General features: G+C 41.5%; 1 protein-coding gene and 1 long non-coding RNA gene across 6 annotated transcripts in view; one reads left to right on the forward strand and one right to left on the reverse strand.

Annotated features, from left to right (window-relative positions):
• PHACTR1 (phosphatase and actin regulator 1) overlaps positions 1-21,926 on the reverse strand; it is a 376,244-nt gene that overhangs the window by 241,913 nt on the left and 112,405 nt on the right. The window lies entirely within an intron of this gene.
• LOC142651654 (uncharacterized) lies at positions 1,612-21,458 on the forward strand. Of its 2 annotated transcripts, none has more exons than XR_012847669.1 (3): positions 1,612-1,861; positions 17,856-17,943; positions 21,235-21,458. It is a non-coding gene; the product is annotated as an uncharacterized LOC142651654 (long non-coding RNA). The 2 variants fall into 2 exon arrangements; XR_012847670.1 differs by lacking the exon at positions 1,612-1,861 and adding an exon at positions 17,442-17,760.

Genomic DNA, 21,926 nt, shown 5'->3' on the forward strand with positions numbered 1-21,926 from the left:
AATGGAGATGCAAAACCTGCATCAGAAAGCCAAGTGTTGAGACTCTTGCAACGTATTCGCAGCGTTTAGAGCACGCCCTCCTTCTTCCTGCAGTCCGGCCACCTGGGATGATGTTGTATCCCATGTGACCAATGCAGCCAATCACCGGCTGCAGCGTCACATGGCCTGAAACATCATCCAGGGAGGACGGAGCGGACGTCAGAGGAGGGAAAGGGTAAGTATGTGCGCTTAATTACGCAGAGGAATTTCCGCCCGAAAAATCGCACCACAGTTTTTCGGACGGAAAGTCCTGCGGGTTCCAGGTCGGATACGCAGCGTATCCATCCCGTGGGAACCCAGCCCATAGCTTGTCCACTTGGTTCAATCCTTTTAAAGTCAGCAAAACCCATCTCTCTGGTTTAGCTTCTTGCATCTGAAAAAACGGAAGGGCCCTGTAGATCAGTTAGACCGCACAATTCTGCAGAAATTTAAAACATGTGGATGTGGTTTACAAAACATAGTTGCAAAAATCTTGCCTTAAATATAAGTCCTTAGCATGTTCATTAGGGCGGATTCACACGAACGTGAATTGCGTCCGTGCAGGCAGCGTGGTTTTCACGCGGCTCGCATGGACCAATAAAAGTCTATGGGGCAGTACAGACAGTCTGTGCTTTTTGCGCAGCGTTTGTCCGCTGAGTAAAAAGCGCGACATGTTCAATATCTCGGCGTTTTTCGCGCATCACGCACCCATTGAAGTCAATGGGTGCGTGAAAACCACGCATGCCGCACGGAAGCACTTCCGTGCGAACTGCCTGTTTCGCGCAACAGCTGTCAAAAGGATGAATGTAAACAGAAAAGCACCACGTGCTTTTCTGTTTACAAACATCCAAATGGCGTGTCATAATGATGGCGGCTGCGAGAAAAGCAAGCAGCCGCGCATCATATGCTGCTGCCACACGGAGCTGTCAAGTGGCTTTTGCGCAGGCAAAACGCCGCGTGTTTTGCGTGCGCAAAAACGCCACGTTCGTCTGAATCAGCCCTTATTTTGCGGAAAAACTGTGTTTTTTCCCAGCGGATTTGAGTTGACCCTTTGAATGGAGAAATTTAAATCTGCAGCGATCTGCAGCAAAATCTGCGTGTTACGCATGCAGATTTTGGTGTGTAATCGCAGCAGATTTGCGATGAAATCCGCAATGGCAAAAGTCCACCATATGTGAAAATCCTCGACATGCCGAGAATCCGCAGCTGATTTATTGCACTGTGAAGAAATGGGGTTTGTTAAAATCGCATCCACTAACATTGTACAGGACTTTGTTCCAAAATTTCGGTGCAAATTCTACTACTGAAATTATGCAACAAATATTCGATGTGGGAATCCATCATTATAGTGTCCAGGAATTCTCATGCAAAGAGTATATGAAAAAAAGCAATCTGCAATTCTCTCTAATATGAATAAATAATCATATACACAGTGGGTGTTTTTTTGATTTACCTTTTTTACTGCAATACTACCCTTGATATAATTTATTTTTCCATATCTAGTAAAAGAGGTAAATCAGAAGTAAATAGAATAGAAGTAAATCAGTCTATAATATTACCTTTCTTCCTTTTAGCTGTGGTAGGGGAAGTCCGGTGTGGTAGGGGGAGCCCCAGTTCAGTGCCAACCGCCACTTTCAGTTTTATCCACGTCTGCAGGACAAAGATACAATTGTATACTGCCTCCAGCTGCAGGCTGGAGGAAGGTGTCAGTAATATGTGAGTCCTGTCTGTGGGGTGGTCTGTTTATGGGAGAGGGATCTCTATCTGGGGCATTGGACACTCTTGCAGGAACTGAACATGTGTGCACTTATATAGAGAACTCACTTGCAAGCACTATATAAAGGTAAGCACTCTCCAGCAGGCACTATGTAGGGCATAGAGGGCACTCTCTGCAAGGGACTGAGCAAAGGGCAATCTCTGGCAGGCACTATATAGGGGGACACTCTGACTGGCATTATATAGGGGGCCTTTTGTTTGACAAGCAGCATATAAGGGGCACTCTCTGGTAGACACTGTATATAGAGGCACTCTTTATGGTTGTACTGTTTAAGCAAGCACATGTTTAAGGGTCAACATGGGTTTAGTTGTTATAGGTAAACCTTGAAGTGCTGCTAGAAAAAAAAAAAAATTGAGGGTGTAGGGATGTACTGCATAAGAGAGAAGCTACTGATGTCAATGCAGCACATTCTGTAGCTGAAAGAAGACTTCATGATGGTATGTTCCAGATGGAGATGAAAAGAAAAACGACTAATAGAGAAGGCGTCAATAGTGAGTCATTGTTTGTTGTGCCTCTGACTGCACCTGATCAGTACTGTATTCCTTTCTATTGTCTGCAGCATAATGATGCCCTGCAGATCTCCTGTATTTAATGGTTATTCAGGCACTGTATGGTGATATTGTGCATTCGTGGTATAGCAGTATTTTTAGGTCACTGCATGTTGGTAATATTCACTAACAGTATTTATTTTAATTTTTTATTTCCTGTTGCTTATATAGCGCCAACATACTCTGCTGCACTGTACAGAGATTCATCGTAGCAGTATTATTCAGTCACATTATGGTGGTAATATTCAGTGTGATATGGCTGTATTATTCAGTCACCATTTAGTGGTATTATTTGGGCAATGTGTTTTGTTATAATTCAGTAACAGTATGGCTGTATTATTCAGTCACTGTAAGGCAGTATTATCTGGTTATTGTATGGTGGTAACAATCAGTCATGGTATATCTGTATTATTCAGTCACTGTAGGGCAGTATTATCTGGTTATTGTATTGTGGTAACAATCAGTCATGGTATGGCTGTATTATTCAGTCACTGTAAGGCAGTATTATCTGGTCATTGTATGGTGGTAACAATCAGTCATGGTATGGCTGTATTATTCAGTCACTGTAAGGCAGTATCTGGTTATTGTATGGTGGTAATAATCAGTCATGGTATGGCTGTATTATTCAGTCACTGTAGGGCAGTATTATCTGGTCATTGTATGGTGGTAACAATCAGTCATGGTATATCTGTATTATTCAGTCACTGTAGGGCAGTATTATCTGGTTATTGTATGGTGGTAACAATCAGTCATGGTATATCTGTATTATTCAGTCACTGTAGGGCAGTATTATCTGGTTATTGTATGGTGGTAACAATCAGTCATGGTATGGCTGTATTATTCAGTCACTGTAAGGCAGTATCTGGTTATTGTATGGTGGTAATAATCAGTCATGGTATATCTGTATTATTCAGTCACTGTAGGGCAGTATTATCTGGTTATTGTATGGTGGTAACAATCAGTCATGGTATGGCTGTATTATTCAGTCACTGTAAGGCAGTATCTGGTTATTGTATGGTGGTAATAATCAGTCATGGTATGGCTGTATTATTCAGTCACTGTAGGGCAGTATTATCTGGTCATTGTATGGTGGTAACAATCAGTCATGGTATGTGTAATGCTGGGGTAGGGAGACAGACAGGTGAGCCCTAATCTACCCGCCACTCAGTCCCTGCCTACTTGCAACGACCCGCCCTAGGCGACGGGGTACAACTGGGCGACGGTCCCTACACTCAATAGGTGCACGACAGACAAACAGACAAGGGTACAAAGAAGTCAAACAGGAGATGAGCGAGGTACAAAACGCAGAGCAGAAGAGTGGTCAGTAAAGCCAAGGTCAAAAACAAGCAGAGAATCAGTAGTTCAAGAAGCTGCACGAGGGCCAGGAAACCAGCAGAGAAGAATCACAAGCAAAGGAGGAACAGGAAAGGCAGGTATAAATAGACAGAGGGCGGGAGCTAGCTCCGTCTGGCCAGGCTGTGAAAGGCTCTCCCACTCCTAAGCCTGCCATCCTGAGTGGTGGAAGATGGAGTCAGTCTCACAGACATAATAGCAGGTGCAGACTGATTACCTATGGGCGTTGACACAGAAGCTGTGCCTGGCAGATCCTTTACAGTATGACTGTATTATTCAGTCACTGTAGGGCAGTATTATCTGGTCATTGTATGGTGGTAACAATGTCATGGTATGGCTGTATTATTCAGTCTCTGTAGGGCAGTATTATCTGGTCATTGTATGGTGGTATTATTCAGTCATGGTATATCTGTATTATTCAGTCACTGCAGGGCAGTATTATCTGGTCATTGTATGGTGGTAACAATCAGTCATGGTATGGCTGCATTATTCAGTCACTGTAGGGCAGTATTATCTGGTCATTGTATGGTGGTAACAATCAGTCATGGTATGGCTGTATTATTCAGTCACTGTAGGGCAGTATTATCTGGTCATTGTATGGTGGTATTATTCAGTCATGGTATATCTGTATTATTCAGTCACTGCAGGGCAGTATTATCTGGTCATTGTATGGTGGTAACAATCAGTCATGGTATGGCTGTATTATTCAGTCACTGTAAGGCAGTATTATCTGGTCATTGTATGGTGGTAACAATCAGTCATGGTATGGCTGTATTATTCAGTCACTGTAGGGCAGTATTATCTGGTCATTGTATGGTGGTAACAATCAGTCATGGTATGGCTGTATTATTCAGTCACTGTAGGGCAGTATTATCTGGTCATTGTATGGTGGTATTATTCAGTTATGGTATGGCTGTATTATTCAGTCACTGTAGGGCAGTATTATTTGATCATTATATGGTGGTATTATTCAGTTATAGTATGGCTGTATTATTCAGTCACTGTATGGTGGTATTATTTGGTCACTGTATGGTATTAGTATTTAGTCATTATATGGCTGTATTATTCAGTCACTGTATAGAGGTATTATTTGGTCACTGTATGGTGGTATTATTTAGTCGCTGTATGTCAGCCTTATTCAGTAACTGTATGAAAGTATTATTGGGTCACTGTATGGTGGTATTTCTTAGTCAAGATATGGAAATATTATTATTAATTCACAGTATGGCGTTAGTATTAACTTATTACTACTATCTTGGCAATCAGATAGATGGAATAGCCTTCATTTTACAAGGCATACTTTTGTTTTCTTAGAAAGTAATTTCATTTTTGTAATTTTTTAATCCATAATTGAACTTTAGAAGTGTCATCCTAAAAAAAGACCACTAATTAGTGTTATTGAACAGAACAATGGGTTTAAGATGGGTTTACACAGTTAGGCTGAATTTGCAAACGGCGATTTGATGCGTTTTTGTGGCGTTTTTGAAGGATTTTTTTAATGCGTTTTTTTATTGCAACCAGTTGTTACATTAAAATCTATAGTGAAATATAAAATGCACTACATACAACTGCGTTGTGGTTTGTGGTATTTTTGAGGCAATTTTGTGGTCAGTGTTTTTTTTTCCAAACGCAGCATGCTCTGGGTATGGCATTTTTCAGGTGTTTTTCCCATAGTCTTCTTTATAGGAACTTTAAAAAACACCATAAGAAATGCATGTAAAAATGACACCAAATCAAAAACTGAACTAAAAAGACAATTAAAAAAATCCAATTTTTAGAAGGTTTTTTTTTAGAAGCATTTTTTGATGCAGTTTTAACCCCTTAATGACCAGCCTATTTTGGACCTTAATGACCAGGCCATTTTTTAAGTTTTTCCATCGTCGCATTCCAAGAGCTATAACGTTTTTATTTTTGCGTCGACATAGCTGTATAAGGTCTTCTTTTTTGCGGGACAAGTTGTACTTTTCAATAGCACCATTTTGGGGGACATATTATTTATTGATTAACTTTTATTAACTTTTATTTGGGGGGAAATAGAAAAAAAACAGAAATTTCGCCACTCTTTTTCACGTCTTAAATCTACGCCGTTTACCGTGTGATATAAATAACACAATAACTTTATTCAGCGGGTTGTTACGATTGCAACGATACCAAATTTGTATAGTTTTTGTATGTTTTACTACTTCTACACAGTAAAAACGCTTTTTTTTCAAAATTATTTGTTTTTGTGTCTCCATATTTGAAGAGCCGTAACGTTTTTATTTTTTCACCGATGCGGTTGTATGAGGGCTTTTTTTTTGCGGGAAGACTTGTAGTTTTTATAGGTACCATTTTGGAGTAGATGCGACTTTTTGATCACTTTTTATCACATTTTTTTAAAGTCAGGATTCACAGAAAACAGCAATTTTTCCATAGTTTTTTATTACATTTTTTACGGCGTTCACCGTGCGGGTTAAATAATGTAATAGATTTATAGTCGGGGTCGTTATGGACGCGGTGATACCAAATATGCGTAACTTTTTAACTTTATTTTGTTTTTTTAATAGTAAAGCATTTTGTGAGGGGAAAAGCTGGGTTTTTCATTTTTTTTCACATTTTTTTTAAATTAACTTTATTAAACTTTTTTTTCCACTTTTTTACTAGTCCCATTAGGGGACTATAATATGCGATTCTGCGATCGCATTTATAATACACTGCAATACTTTTGTATTGCAGTTTATTACTGCCTGTCCGTTTAACACGGACAGGCATCTGCTAGGTTATGCCTGCGGCATGATCTAGCAGGCATTCACTCCAGGCAGACCTGGGGGCCTTTATTAGACCCCCGGCTGCCATTGGAGACACAGACACTCGGCGATCGTATCGCCGGGTGTCGGTGGGAGAGAGAGTGAGCTCCCTCCCTCTCTCCAAAACCACTCAGATGCGGTGCTCGCTATTGTGCACCGCATCTGAGGGGTTAAACAGGCGAGATCGATACTAATATCGATCTCACCCGGCAGAGCAGGGACGCTCCCAGCCCTCAGCTGCCTCTAGCAGCTGAGAGCAGGGAGATTTGACAGCTCCCTGCTCTGTTTATTTATTCCGATGCCGCGACGTAAAAAGTCTATGGCATCGGAATAAGGCCCGTTAGTGACCGACGTAGAAACACGATGGGCCGGTCACTAACGGGTTAATGCCTAGACAAAACTCTGTGTGTGAAGAAGGTTTCTTTTATAACCAATTTGCATTAAAACATGATTAATGAAGAATGAGCTGAAAGTATGTCATTAAGACACGGACACACGGGTGCTAAAATCATATGTGAAGTTGTTTTAAACCAGTAATTTCAAGAAAAAATAGTATTAGTCATTTGAAACATTTCTATCAATTTCATAATTAATTTTTCCAAAAAGAAAATGCCTTTATTGAGAAGGTGAAATTTTGCATTGGATGACCGGCGAATAAGTTCACTTTCATTTTGAGTGCTGCTTCCTTGCTCATTTTTTTATATTATATGTATATATATATATATATATATATATATATATATATATATATGTATATGGAAAATATCAATGATTTTGGTCACTAGACAAAAAAATATTATCCATAACATGTTTTCTTTAGTACTGAAATCTATGAATATGTTAATTTGTGCTTTGTCCTACTGTGTTGAGCATTGGTGATTAGATCGTCTGCATTTCCTATCATTACCTCTGTATGACAATCACTAGACAATCACTAATGAATGTTTTGGTACTAGTCACTCGATAGATGGCAAGTAAAATTTCATTGTTTATGTACATATTCAATGCAAAACACTAATCGCATGACTTCTTCACCGTAATCTATATCCAACTACAAAAGATACAGCGAATTCATGGCGGATTGCATAATTAGATATTTGATTAAAACTAATAAAAAAATATATAATATGATTGCCCATTCCATGCGCAGGGCACATATATTTTATTATTCAATATCTGCACTGTAAATTTCCTCATTTAAGCCAGATTTATTTTATGTAAATTACTGCACACCTTTGACAAACGTGACCTGCCATCTTTCATGTAGATAGGGAAGGTAGACTCACATTATAGCTCTAATACATAAGAACTGACCTTACCTGCTGATTTCTGGGTACATATTAGCAAAGGTATATTAAAGTATACTATAGTATATACAGTATAATAATATAATCTATTGTTGGTTATAAACGTTAGCTCCAAGCATGGTTACCGGTATACATATTTCCACTCCTGCTTGTATTTGTCCTTCACTCCATGGCTTCACTTTTCTATTATAAAAAGCTGAAATAATGCAAAGCTCAGAACGAATTTATCAGGGTCGCTGCAGCGTACTAATGGGTTTATGTGACTTATGGGTTTATGTTTATGTGAACAGGTGCAACTCTATTCCAAGGGGAAAACACATCCATTATGTAACCTTTGTTTCAGCGACTACTCTACTCTAGCTGCTATGGATCAAGAGAGGTAGAAGGGTTATATGTATTTTTTATAGTATGTTATCCAAATGTATAAAAGCAACCAACACTATATGTAAAGGAGTTAGTAGGAAATACCAAGACATGACTTGACTCACCATCATAAATCACCTATTTATGGAGCCGCCATAAATGGTTCCTCCATACAGCACAGTATTAAGGAGGTATACTCCCCTGGAAGCAATGCTTCTAGAGATTATGTCCAATGGAACATGCCACACATTTTTCCATATGAATCCAACAAAAAATAACCTCTATATACCACTGTATAAAATTAGAGGCATATAGAGGTACAGTATGACCGCATGAGCCCCACACTAAAAACATGCACCCATTTCGCAACATGTGGACTCTGCTTTAAACTAATGTTTTTCTCATATATTGAGCTAAACAGTTGGAGCTCTGCACCGTTGAATACTGTTTGAACTGGATTATGTGAAATGATTATTATATAATTGACATTAGAGTTGGACAAACTTTTCTGGTCTTAGAGCCACATTGTCAGATTGTACCACACCAAAGAGCCACAATAAAACTTTAAGTTGTATTCCCATCTGGGGCATTTATGACATATCACCAGTATCTAGGGAGGGTTCCAATTTTATCATAAGAACATGGAAACAGAGAAGCATTTTACAACTCATAAACTACAATGGACAGGCCCCATGCACACGACCGTATTTTTCATCCGTCTGTAAATACTGTCCGTAAATACGGATACGTGGTCATCCGTAAATCATCCGAATATATGGAAGGGTGTCCGTAAATACGGTCCATAGTGCATCCGTAATACATCCATATTTACGGATCCACAAAAAAAAACAGGGAGGAATCTAGGGTAATCCCCTGGCAATGCTTCCGTAATTATGGACGGCTACGGATGCACATCTGTGGCTGTCCGTAATTACGGAAGTGCCCATAGACTTCTATGGGGAGTCTGTGCCATAATTACAGACAAAAAAAGGACATGTTCTATCATTTCTACAGCACGGACACCCATCCGTAAAAATACGGAAAGGTGTCCGTAGTCCATAGAAATGAATGGGTCCGTAATTACAGTCCATAATTACGGATGAAAAATACGGTCGTGTGCATGGAGACTTAAAGGATCACTATGGATAAACCTGACATGCTGTGTTATTTCTAGTGTAGGCCCTCAAGGGGCAGTGCATGACACAGAAATTCAAATAAAAAAAACTACCAGTCAGACACCGTTCTAGAGATGACGTAGTTACAGTTTGAAGCTCCTTAGTTTCCCATAATAGTGTCAGGCACCCAGAGTCTCCTATAACACTGCCAGCCACACAGTGCCCCCAATAGCAGTGCCAGCCCCAATGTGCAACCAATAACAGTGCCAGCCACACAGGGTCCTCCCTTAACACTGCCAGGCACACAGTGCCCACCCATAACAGTGCCAGCCAAACATATTGCCATCTACACAACGTTAACCATCAGTGCAAGCCACACAGTGCCCCCATGAGCAGTGGTGGATTAAGTAGACCAGGGGCCCTGGGCTGTTCCCCAAACTTGGGCCCCCCCTTCTCCACCACCGCCCTGCCGCGCTGTGTCTGTAGTCAAGCCCACCTTTTTGCGTGATCATTGACAAATGTCTGTTACGATTCCCCTTGTCAAAGGGCTGTGTCCCTACATACTCATAGTCTCAAACCATCGCTGACAGTATAACACTGCGTAGGGATATATCCTCCTGACAATGGGAATGGTAACAGCCATTTGTCTATTAGTCCTGGACTACACAAGGACTTTATGTGGAATATTGCCTCATACTGCCCCCTGTATATAGTGACACTGCCACCTGTAGATAGTGCCAGTTTCCGCTGTATATAGTGCCACACACTGCCTATGTAGATAGTGCCTCACGTAGTGCCCATGTAGGAAGTGCCACAGTGCCCATGCAGGTGGTGCCACACTGCCCATGCAGGTAGTGCCACGCCTTCTGTAGATAGTGCCACACTGCCACTGTAGATAGCGCCACCCACAGCCCCCTGTAGATAGTGCCACAAACAGCCCCCTGTAGTGCCAAAGTGCCCCCCATTGATAGTGTCACAGTGTCCCCTGCATATAGTGCCACAGTGCCCCCAGTGTATAGTGGCACACACAGCCTATGTAGGCAGTGCCACACATAGTGCCCATTTAGGTAGTGCCACAGTGCCCATGTAGGTATTGCCACATTCCCCATGCAGATAGCGTCACAGTGCCCCCTGTAGATAGTGCCACAGTGCCCCCTGTAGATAGCGCAACAGTACCCCCTGTAGATAGTGCCACAGTGCCCCCTGCAGATAGTGCCACAGTGCCCCCTGTAGATAGTGACACAGTACGCGAATACAATTGAGTCCTAGTGTGGATTTATATTTTGGACGGCCATGGGCCTCCGGGAGCCTCAGACCCCGGACGACCAGCCTAAATGGACCTATGGGGATCCGCTTTTATCGATACGTGCTAGCCACACAGTGCCCCGCATTACTGTCAACCATGCAGTGCACACTTTCCTGTCCCTACTCCCACGCTTGGCACCTCTCCTATCCTCACTGCTTCACTTGTATCTGACATGGAGGATACATATGACCAGTCACTAGAGAATGCTCACATGTATCTTTAAAGACCTGCACTCTAATCGATGATCAGTGCAAGGAAGATAGAACAGAGCTGTCGTTCTCTGCATACAGCTGTCTTTTGACAGTTCTACTTTTCTGAAGTATGGGACACAGCCAAGCATGTCTGTGGGATTGGGGGCACACAGAATGACATCTCAGGACACATGTAGTCCTAGGCCCCAGGTAAGGCACTCCTGATTTAAATGATTATCCTAATTAATTTCTGTTACTAGACAACTGTACAGATTATTATGGATTGAGGGAATCAAGATTTATAGTTATAATCAGGGCTGAACTGGGACAGAAATTCAGGCCTGGCACTTAAATGCAAATAGGCCCACTTGTCCCCAAAAAATATTGACCAGAGGTTATAAAGGGATGTGGTTTAGGGGAGGGGGGGGGGGTGGATTCACAAGAAGTACGATTTGCCACTTATAACTAGTATATCTTTGTTGTTAAGATGAGTGTCTTCTCAGGGGATCGCAGCCACCTCACCAGGCGTGATGGGGAAAGGGGACCTCCTTTCTGGATATAGGTGGGGTCCCAGATCTATCAGACATTTATGGCGACTTACACAGTATTGGTTCACAATTGCAGGGCTCTGATGTGAAATAATAAAAGAAACCCCTGAGAAGTGACCCCATTTTGGAAACTACACCCCTCAAGGCATTAATTAAGGGGTGTAGTGAGCATTTTCACCCAACAGATCTTTTCCATAAATTAATGAGCTGCGGATCGTGCACAGTAAAAATTTAAATTTTTACCTAGATATGCCATTTCAGTTGCAAATATGTTGTGCCCAGCTTGTGCCACTGGAGACACACACCCCAGAAATTGTTAAAAGGGTTCTCCCAGGTATAACGATGACATATATGTAAAATGTTCCCCTTGGGCCTGCACAACTGCATTATTTTTTTTATTTCCTGACTTACTGGAGCCATAACTAAATGTATTTTTTCATAGACGTAGTGGTATGACACCTGTTTTTTTGTGGGATGAGCTGTAGTTATTATTGGTACCATTTTGGGGTACAAGCGACTTTTTGATCACTTTTTATCCTATTTTTTGAGAAGCAAGGGACCAAAAAACTAAAATTCTGGCATAGTTATTTTAGGGTATTTTTTATACAGTCTTCACCATGCGTTATAAATTACATGTTAACTTTATTCTGTGGGTCAGTACGATTCCGGCGATACCTAATTTATATCACTTTTTTATGTTTTACAACTTTTTGCACAATAAAATTACTTTTGTAAAAAGAATGTATTTTTTCTGTTGCCATGTTGTGAGAACCATAACGTTTTAGTTTTTTCGTCAACGAGCTGTATGAGGGCTTGTTTTTTGCGAGACGAGCTATCGTTTTTATAGGTAACATTTTTGGATACATGCGACTTTTTGATCACTTTTTATTTCAATTTTTGTAGGGCAAAGTGATCAAAAAACAGAAATTCTGGCATTGTTTTTTACGGGGTTTTTTTACGCCGTTCACCGAGTGGAATAAATAACATAGAATTTTTATAGTTCAGGCCGTTACGGTCACGGCGATACCAAATATGTATGGTTTATTTATTTTTTTCAATAATAGAAGGACTTGATAAGAGAAAAAGGGCGATAGTGTTTTATTTTATTACTCGAAACGTTTATTTTATTTTTTACAACTTTGTTTTCCACTTTTTTTTTCCACTTTTCTTTAGTCCCACTAGGGGACTTGAAGTTTCCAACTGTCAGATTATTTTTCTAATACATTGCACTACCTATGTTGTGCAATGTATTAGATCTGTCAATCTGACAGCAAGCCGATTAGGCTTCGCCTCCGGGTAGGGCCTAATCGGCTCCCGTAAAGGCAGAGCAGGAGGCCATTGATAGGCCTCCTGTTTCCATAGCAGAAGTCGGCAGCCCTGCGATTGCAGGGCAGAGCTGCCGATCTGCTGCCAACCACTAAGTTGCAGCGATCGCTTTCGATCGCTGCATCTAAGGGGTTAATGGCAGGGATTGGAGCTAGCTCCGGTTCCTGCCGTTACAGGTGGATGTTAGCTCTAACATACAGCTGACATCCACCGCTGATGACGCCGACTCTTCTCCTGTGCCGGCGCCATTTTGCAGACAGCTATGGAAGCCATTTAGGCGGGGCCCGAAAGTTCTTCATACTAGGCAGACCGGGAGGCCACTATTAGGCCTCCAGTTGCAGTTGCAGCCACCAGCAACCCGATGGGCTGCAAACACCTTAAATGCAGCAATCGCTTTTGATCGCGGCATTTAAGGGGTTAATGGTGGGGATAGAAACTAACTTCGGTCCCTGCCATTACAGCAGGGTGTCAGCGGTAAGATACAGCTGACATCCAGGGATGATGGCACCGACTCAGCTTCTGAGCCGGTGTCATCCATTTGTCGTAAGTATACGGCAATTTGTGGGAGGCGCTGTCTTTCCATGACGACAAATGTCGGGAAGGGGTTAAACAAGTGGCATAACAAACAGAGCGGTCCTAAACCGGGGTTGGGCCCTCCACTTTGCAGGAGTTCTAACCAGGTCTGGCTGCGCCAAATTGACTGCAGGCTCCGCAGCCTGTTCCCACCATGCCGCTACGGGTCGCTGTGGGGCTACCCTCTACCCACAGCCTGTCCTGCTATTCCTAGGGTGCACCAGTCACTTTGGGGGAATGCTCTGCGCCCCCGTGGGTCACGGTGGCCGCTACGCCACTACCTTCAAGGATCCTGAATCCCTTGGCTGCGTACGTGCAACGTGCACGTCGTGTACTGTTCACACAACACTCAGAGAACAGTCCCAGGCCACGGAGTAACACACCGATGTATCGGCAGGAACTGGAGCTAGCTACGATTCCTGCCATTAACCCCTTCGATGCAGCGATCCAATGCGATAGCTGCATCTTAGCGGTTTGTAGCAAATCGGCAGCCTGCCATGCAATGGCAAGGTTGGCGACTGCTACTATGGCAACAGGAGGCCTAACAATGATCGGCTTGCTGTCAGTGAACAACTGACAGTACTAATACATTGCACCACATAGGTAGTATTGAATTGTTCTTCACATAGAAACTGAATCTACCCTTCAAACATGTTAGTTCAGGAAATTCAATAGCTAATACAAGATATCCCTAAAGGGCAAACGTAAAGAAGATACTTACACAATTACAGTCATAGCTTGTAAGTATAAAAAAAGCTAGTAACCTGGAGTATTAAAAGCAATACATTAACTCAACAAATAACAGTGTGGGTAACTACCAATAACACACATCTTGTAGATACATTGAGAAAAATACACCTTTATATTTCATAGATTTTAATTCCAATATTCCTTTATACAAGTGTTCACTAGTTGTACATCGCATCTATCCAGTCGTAAAAATAACGCACTACTTTTGACACAGCTGACAATGTTACACAACTGGTCCAGGTGTTGTGACCCCAATACGTGTGGCACCAACCTTTCGATGAGTGCTTTTGAGTGAAGGGGAAGGCTTTCCAACAATAAGGAAAGTATGTCCATATGACAGCCAACATACATGCTGGGAGCTAGCAAGGCAAACCTTTTCTTTCAGTGTTTCTATTAATTTAATGGAGGGTATTGTTATGGGGAAAATAGCTAAAAAAATAGGTGCTTTGAAGATGACCTGTCAGGACTCCTGTCATGTTTTAGAAAAAGTGGTTTTCTCTATAAAATAACAATTGTGGAGCATCTTTTCATAGAACTCTAGTTGCGTTTCTCAGGAAGATGTATAAATAAATGGAAATCTGGGTGTTATTATTCCCCTCATACATTTCCAGGAGGCATAATAGAGTAATGATTCCTAAGAAAAGATGCTTTAGAATTGGTATTTCATGGGGAATACAAGTATTTTACTAAACGAGAAAAACGTCCGTGCAACGCTCATGATTTGCACGCGCGTTGCACGGACCTATATGTGTCTATGGGGCCGTGCTGACATGTCCGTGATTTTTCCTCAGCGTGTGTCCGCTGAAAAAAAGTCACGACATGTCCGTTCTTTCGCCGTTTTGCGCGCATCACGCACCCATTGAAGTCAATGCGTGATTCGTGCAAGAGCTGTCACGTGCTTTTCTGTTTACAAACATCCAAACGGAGTGTCTTTGAGATGAGCGAACCCAGACAACCGAACCGAACTTCACCGGGTTCGGCCAAACTCGTTTTGACCGAACCCAGCAAAAAAATTTACGCTACGCGACGTCAGGAAATAGTCACTGTCCAGGGTGCTGAAAGAGTTAAACTGTTTCAACACCCTGGACAGTGACTTCCGATCACAATATACATGAACGTGTAAAAAAAAAGAAGTTCTGACTTACCGATAACTGCCTGCTTCTTCCTCCAGTCTGACCACCCGGGATAACAATTCAGTCCAAGTGACAGCTCCAGCCAATCACAGGCCAAGCACAGGCTTCAGCGGTCACATGGACTGCCGCGTCATCCAGGGAGGTGGGGCCGGATGTCAAGAGAGGCGCGTCACCAAGGACGCGTCGCCAAGGCAACGGCCGGGAGGGAAGTTCTCGGTAAGTACGAACGTTTTTGTTTTTTTTAACAGGTTGCTCGATATTGTGATCGGAATTCACTGTCGAGGGTGCTGAAAGAGTTAACTGCTGATCAGTTAACTCTTTCAGCACCCTGGACAGTGACTATTTACTGACGTCGACTAGCCTCATCTCTATGATGGCGGCTGCGCGAAAATCACGCAGCCGCGCATCATACACGGATGACACACGGAGCTGTCAAGTGGTTTTTGCGCGCGCAAAACGCCGCGTTTTTGCTTCCGCAAAAACGCCACGATTGTGTGAATCCAGCCTAAAACAGACATGTCAGAAGAGGTGTCAGGTACTCTTTAAAAATCTATATTTAAATTGGTACTACTGTATGGAGCGCACTTCTATCATGTTTTTACAGGAATCCATTAAAAGAGCTATATAGCGGTGATACACAGTAGAAAAGGTTTTACAGAAATAACGATCTTCATGATAGTCCAAATCGTGATATTGTGTATCTTCGAGACCCTTTTCATATTGGTACTGCAAAAACATGTATAAGTGGTTGTTTTGAGAAGCATCTGAAGGTCATTTGCCCTGGGGTCTTGTTGCCTTAATTTGCCTTCAATAATATTACACAATGTAATCATTTCAATATAATTTCAATGTCAGTTTTATTGATAGAGCAACCTTTGGTGAACATAAAAAACACACAACACTATATTTTGGGACCTATCTCATAAGTGAAATATATTTCCATTTTATCAATGACAACATAAAAATATGTGGACCGAATTCTATAATTCACGATGCGGCTGCTTTCTATGCACAAAACCCTAAAAACCATATATTTTGATAGCTCAGGAATAGTAACTGGGAACTAACGGGGGGGGGGGGGGGGGGGGGGGGGGAAGCAATATGTTCTGTTGCTACATGCCTGCCCATTGTCGTTTTGCATGCATTTTGGTTCTGGAGGATCAGTGACTGGTGGAGATTAATTGCTATTGTATATTTTTCTCAATGACGATAACTTATAGGGTCCAGGCCAATTTATAAAAATGTATGTGACATTAAACGAATACACTGAGCATATGAGACTCAATACCAGATCACTAAATACTATAGAACGCTAAGCAAATAAACACGATTTCTTATTAATGAATGAATACAAACACAAATGTTACTACCCTGCCTAAAATGGGTGTTTAGTATCTAGACATGGATCTGAACATTCAGCAAACTATTGTAAATAATTGAATAGATAGTAATAGTACATAACCGGTTTTATGTGTATATTTGTAGTCTCTCCTCAATTATAAATGAGAAAACATGTTGTGCCAGATGCTGAGGATTGATGTTTTGCACATTAAAGATCTGTCTCCAAAAGCTTCATCACCATCCGCTATTGTCAAAGCAGTATTGCTGGGAATCGCTGGCTACTATAGTACATAGTTACGTTCTGTGTTGTACTTTTATTTTAGATAAGTGGTGACGAAATTTACACTGGAAGTATTCGTTAATAAGAAGCAATCAGAGAAAATTATACAGTATTCCATTACATAACATTAAATTAGCCTTTTGCCAACTAACTGATTTTTGGGAGCCATTCAAATGGTTAGTTGCCATACAGAAGCTTCGAAAGTCTCAATCATGAGAACATAGAAGCACCTGCCACAACAAATCTTTCCAATGTAACCCCTTCCTAGACCCAACCCATATTATCCTGGCCACACCTCCAAAACCAACCCTTGTTTTAAGCTCAGGACAATTATTCTAATTGTAAGACTCATAGCATGCTGTCTTCACACTTGGGTAACCTAGTAAATACACATTAGTGCCACTTTGCATAGTGCCCAAAGGGCCACATAGTAATGCTATCACAGTAAAAACATTCACACATAATTAACCATACCAGAATGCGCACCAAACAGAATTACCCATAACACTGTGCCAACCACATATTAGTGGCCATAAAATAGTCACATAGCAATGCCCAAAGACACAAATTGATCTCTACTCCATTAATAGGAACTTTAAGTCCATAGTTGCAACCAAATTTGATTTATTGCTCTTTTGCATCTATAATGGTTTTGGTGTCCATAGTTGCTATGCAAATTTATGCATCTCCATGGTAACAGACTACAAACAAACCCTGTGGAGTCAGCTCCTGCAGTCATACTCCCTTCCATCTGTCTCTTACTTGTTGTTTATCTACCAAATGTATGTTAGGAAGAGGTAAGAGACAGATCGAGGAGAGTATAGCTGCTGGATTAGACTACACAGGGTTTATTTATTGTTACCATAGAGACGCTTAATTGTTTTATTTTAGATACATTGGAGAGATAAAATGTTATGGGTCGCAAAAACCGACATAGCCTTTAAAGGGGTTAACCTTTTTAGAAGGGCCCTTGAAAATAGTCTTGTCACAGTACGTCAATCTGTTGTGACCCCGAGTATTACCATTAATTTGCAGGGTCCCACAGGTATCTATTAAAATCAAGTTGGTTCTCTCTAGTCACAGATCAGCTCTAAAGAAATCTGTCAGGCAGAATCAATCTATCTATTATTTCTTCTATAGGGCATGTGTGTGACATTCTGGGGCAGTGCAAGGAATCTCAACTTCTCATCAAATTGTTTCTTATGAGACTGGAGTCAGGAGCAACACTGTGGGTACCCTGGTTTTATTATCTACTATACGTGTACAATATAGTATTATTAGATGTCCTCTTCCTGACATATAAAATACTTTTAATATGTCATAGATTTTAATAGATATAGCATTTATTTATAATATGAATTATGTTTCTCTCTTCCCCCTGGCATACATGGTAGACAGCTATTCCACATTAGATTGATTCTCATCTGACAGTTCTTATTGGCAATAATCCTCATTTAAGACTGCAATAGTACTTCAAAGTCCCTCCCATCTTGTGTGGTGTTTTGTATACAAAATCTAAAAAATACTGTAAAAGCAAAAAAAAGGTTTGTCTATGAATATGCCACACCACTTGTATGCGGGTGCCGTGATCACATGCTGTCACAAATAATTAGGAAATTGGGTTTATTTATTGTGTCTTTTAGAGTTTATATAGTGGACTATGTCAAATTGTTTGTGACACATATGGGCCCAACTGAATTATTACATGATAAAGATAGTGAAATGGCCAGCATCACTTCTGTTTCTTGTAAGGCAGTGACATTAACTCAATATTCCCCTGACCTGGAACATGTGAGTGTCAAACTTTAGTTTGATTGTATTAGGACGCTTAGAAGGCAGAAATCAATACTTCCAGTGTGTCCAGCCATGAAAAGAGTTCATGTAAGGTGTTCATGCAGTCACTGGATACAATTCTCAGAAACAACTCTTTTAAAGGAAACCTGTCACCAGCATTTCACCTATTAAACCAGCAATACCTGATAGTAGTGGGTGAAAAATCATGTATATGTAATCTATAATTATGTTCTAAGTAGTCTTTGTACCTTTTAGTATTCAGTTTTTTAGTATTTCCACACCGTATGCTAATGAACAGAAAAAAGTCATATCTTCATTTGAAGAGTCATATCTTCATTCCTCAAGCCTTTCCGAGTTAACCCCGCCTCCTTACTTTTGATTGACAGCTTACTTTTGAGTGACAGCATTCAGGGCGGGACAGTTTTCGGCGGTGGGCGGGCATAAGATAAGGAACGAACGACACTGCCGGATTATTACCATAAAAAGCGCAAAATGTTTGCAGATCGTTATTTATGGTCAGAGTGGACAGGGATTCCGCTGCAGCTGCAGGAGTTTCCACTGATATCACGGTCCATATATGGACAGAGACATCAAGGAGCGCTCCAGGAGCGGAATCCCCGGCCCCACGGGGATTCCGCTCCTTCAGGGAGCTACAGTGGCGCTATCAACAGGAAGGGGGGGTTGCTATCTACAAGGGGGCTGTGTGGCACTACCTACAAGGGGGCTGTGGTCTGTGGGGCACTACCTACCAAGGGGGCTGTGTGGCACTACCAACCAGGGGGCGGTGGGCTGTGTGGCACTACCAATCAGGGGGCTGTGTGGCGCTACCAACCAGGGGGCTGTGTGGCGCTCCCTACTGGGGGCTGTGTGGCGCTCTATACAGGGGGCTGTGTGGTGCTATCTACAAGGGGGCTGTGTGGCGCTCCCTACCAGGGGGCTGTGTGGCGCTCCCTACCGGGGGCTGTGTGGCGCTCTATACAGGGGGCTGTGTGGTGCTATCTACAAGGGGGCTGTGTGGCGCTACCTACAAGGGGGCTGTGTGGCGCTACCTACAAGGGGGCTATGTGGCACTACCTACAAGGGGGCTGTCTGGCATTACCTACAAGTGGTTTCCGCCTCTGACCTCCAATTGAAATTAATAGGAGGCAGAAAATACCTGCGGTGCCCGTTTGGAGCTTTTTTGCCTGCGTCTCTTGCATTAGCTTCAACGGCTTAAGAAAAAACACAAACAAAAGTTCAAACAACGCTGTCACTTCCTGAAGGAATTTTGAGGCAGATTTTTTTTGCCTTACAAAAAATGCTGTGTAAACATACCCTACGAGTGTAGTGCTATTTTTTTTTTAGCTGTTTTATGTTTTTCTCAAAACAATTTTTGGTAGGGTTTCCGTGAGGAAATTTTATTTTTCCAGTGCTGCCTCAAGTCCGAAAAGGTTGGGAAACTCTGTACCAGGCCACAAGATCACGCCGACCTACGTAAGGATCCCGTCGTGGAGCAGCTCAGTTCGTCATGGGAACGGGGACTAGGTGAGTACAATTTTTGTTTTTGTTTGGGGGCACTGTCTACAAGGGGGAGGTGGGGGAGGTATGGCACTGTCTACAAAGGGGAGGTGGGGGCTGTATGGCATGATCTACAAGGAGGAGGTGGGGGATTATGGAACTGTCTACAGGGAGGCTGTATGGCAAAATTTACAGGGGCACTATACTGTGTGGGGGCCACTAAGCGGATATTATACCGTGTAGGGGTACTACAGGTTGCATAATACTGTGGGCACACTTATAGGACAAAATACTGTGTCCTTGAAGGGGTTGTAATATATTATTAAATATTATTATTATACTGTATGGGGGCACTAAAAGGGCATTATAAATTTTTTATGGGGCATTTTTTTTAATGATGGGGTGGGGCGCCGAAAGATCATTTCGCACAGGGCACCATCTATCCTAAGGCCGGCCCTGCTTGTAACACTGCCCACATCGTATTAGAACATTGAAACAGTATATGTGGGTTATGTTACAATGTAATGCGTAAATCTATTGTCACCTTAGGAATATGTCACATTTAGGCATTTGGTAATGCCGTTAACATGGCCGTTGTTCGAATCAATGCTTTGCTAAGTGGATTTAGGAGCATGACATAGGCTCGCACTGATGTAAACTATCTACAGCTCATTCTGTCCTCATGTGAACCTCTTCAGGCAACTTTGTAAATAATTACATTACTTTTTTTTCCCTCCTAAATCTGTGAACTTATTTTAATCATCCAATAATGGAGCTTTCTCCTGTTGTCATAGAAACAAGAGACTTTTTGCTGAAACAATGAATCTACGCTCCATTGTCATTTATTTCATGTGCTATATTGCTACGTAGAGGGTTTGGAGAAAGTAACCTTCTGAAATTATCAGCATTTTCAGCTATCATCTCCTGAATTATGATGTCACGAACATAAAACAATTCCAGCCATTACCTTTTTATTTTTAAGGCTGTTTGAAGCCTTGTTTTTTTGTGGAGCAGGTCCTTTATTTGTAATGTATCATTTTTGGATTATTTATATGATAGTGTTTATTTCCAATAATTTATTTATGGGGAAATGCAAGCAATTCCGCCAATGTTTTTTGTTCATTTTTTTCCTGCATTGACCATTAATATCATAACTTTATTGTACAGATCATGAGTGTGGAGATACCTGATATGTGTATGTTTTAAGTATTTTTTTTTACTTTATTAGATCCAGGGCTGTCGTTATTTCCCTGTCAGCCAGGCGATCATGGTGTTTCAGGGATTAAATTCCAGGAATGGAGTTCTCTCCGATCCCAGCCTTTACTGCGGAGGTGTGACAATCAACATGTACGTCATCAGTCGTTAAGAGGTTAAAAGAAGATTCAATGAAGGAAATGTTTCTCTTATTAAATATCATCAATAATATCTAAATAAACAAGTATTAGCATGGTATGTACTCATTTTTAACTTTTGCAAAACACACAGTTTCACCATTCCATGTGCATACATTTGGAGAAAAATAGAGAGCAATTCTAGTCTGATATAAAAAGTCCATATTTATATACTGTAGTATTATAGTACAGTAAAATATCTTTAATATGCTATATGGGACTTGCTAGGTGCTGAAGAGAGAAGACAAAAAAAAAATGCTTATGTTGAAAACAGAGGTCTCATTTCTCTTCCCTCTGTCCCATCGACAATCAGCACAGAAAAACACCAACTAGTTCAGAAATATATTCAGAAAAACCTATTAACATTAAATATCTTACCTTTCTATTGAGTATTGTTACTGCAATGTCACTCAAAACCTGATTATTCAGGCGGAACTTCAAGTAACCTAAATGTCACACTGTAAGGGCTCATAAATATGGACATATTATGGCTCTGTACAACCTCGGAGTCTATGGGGCCACACTGTAC

This window comes from Rhinoderma darwinii, chromosome 5 (genome assembly GCF_050947455.1).
Source record: "Rhinoderma darwinii isolate aRhiDar2 chromosome 5, aRhiDar2.hap1, whole genome shotgun sequence".
NCBI lineage: Eukaryota > Metazoa > Chordata > Amphibia > Anura > Rhinodermatidae > Rhinoderma > Rhinoderma darwinii.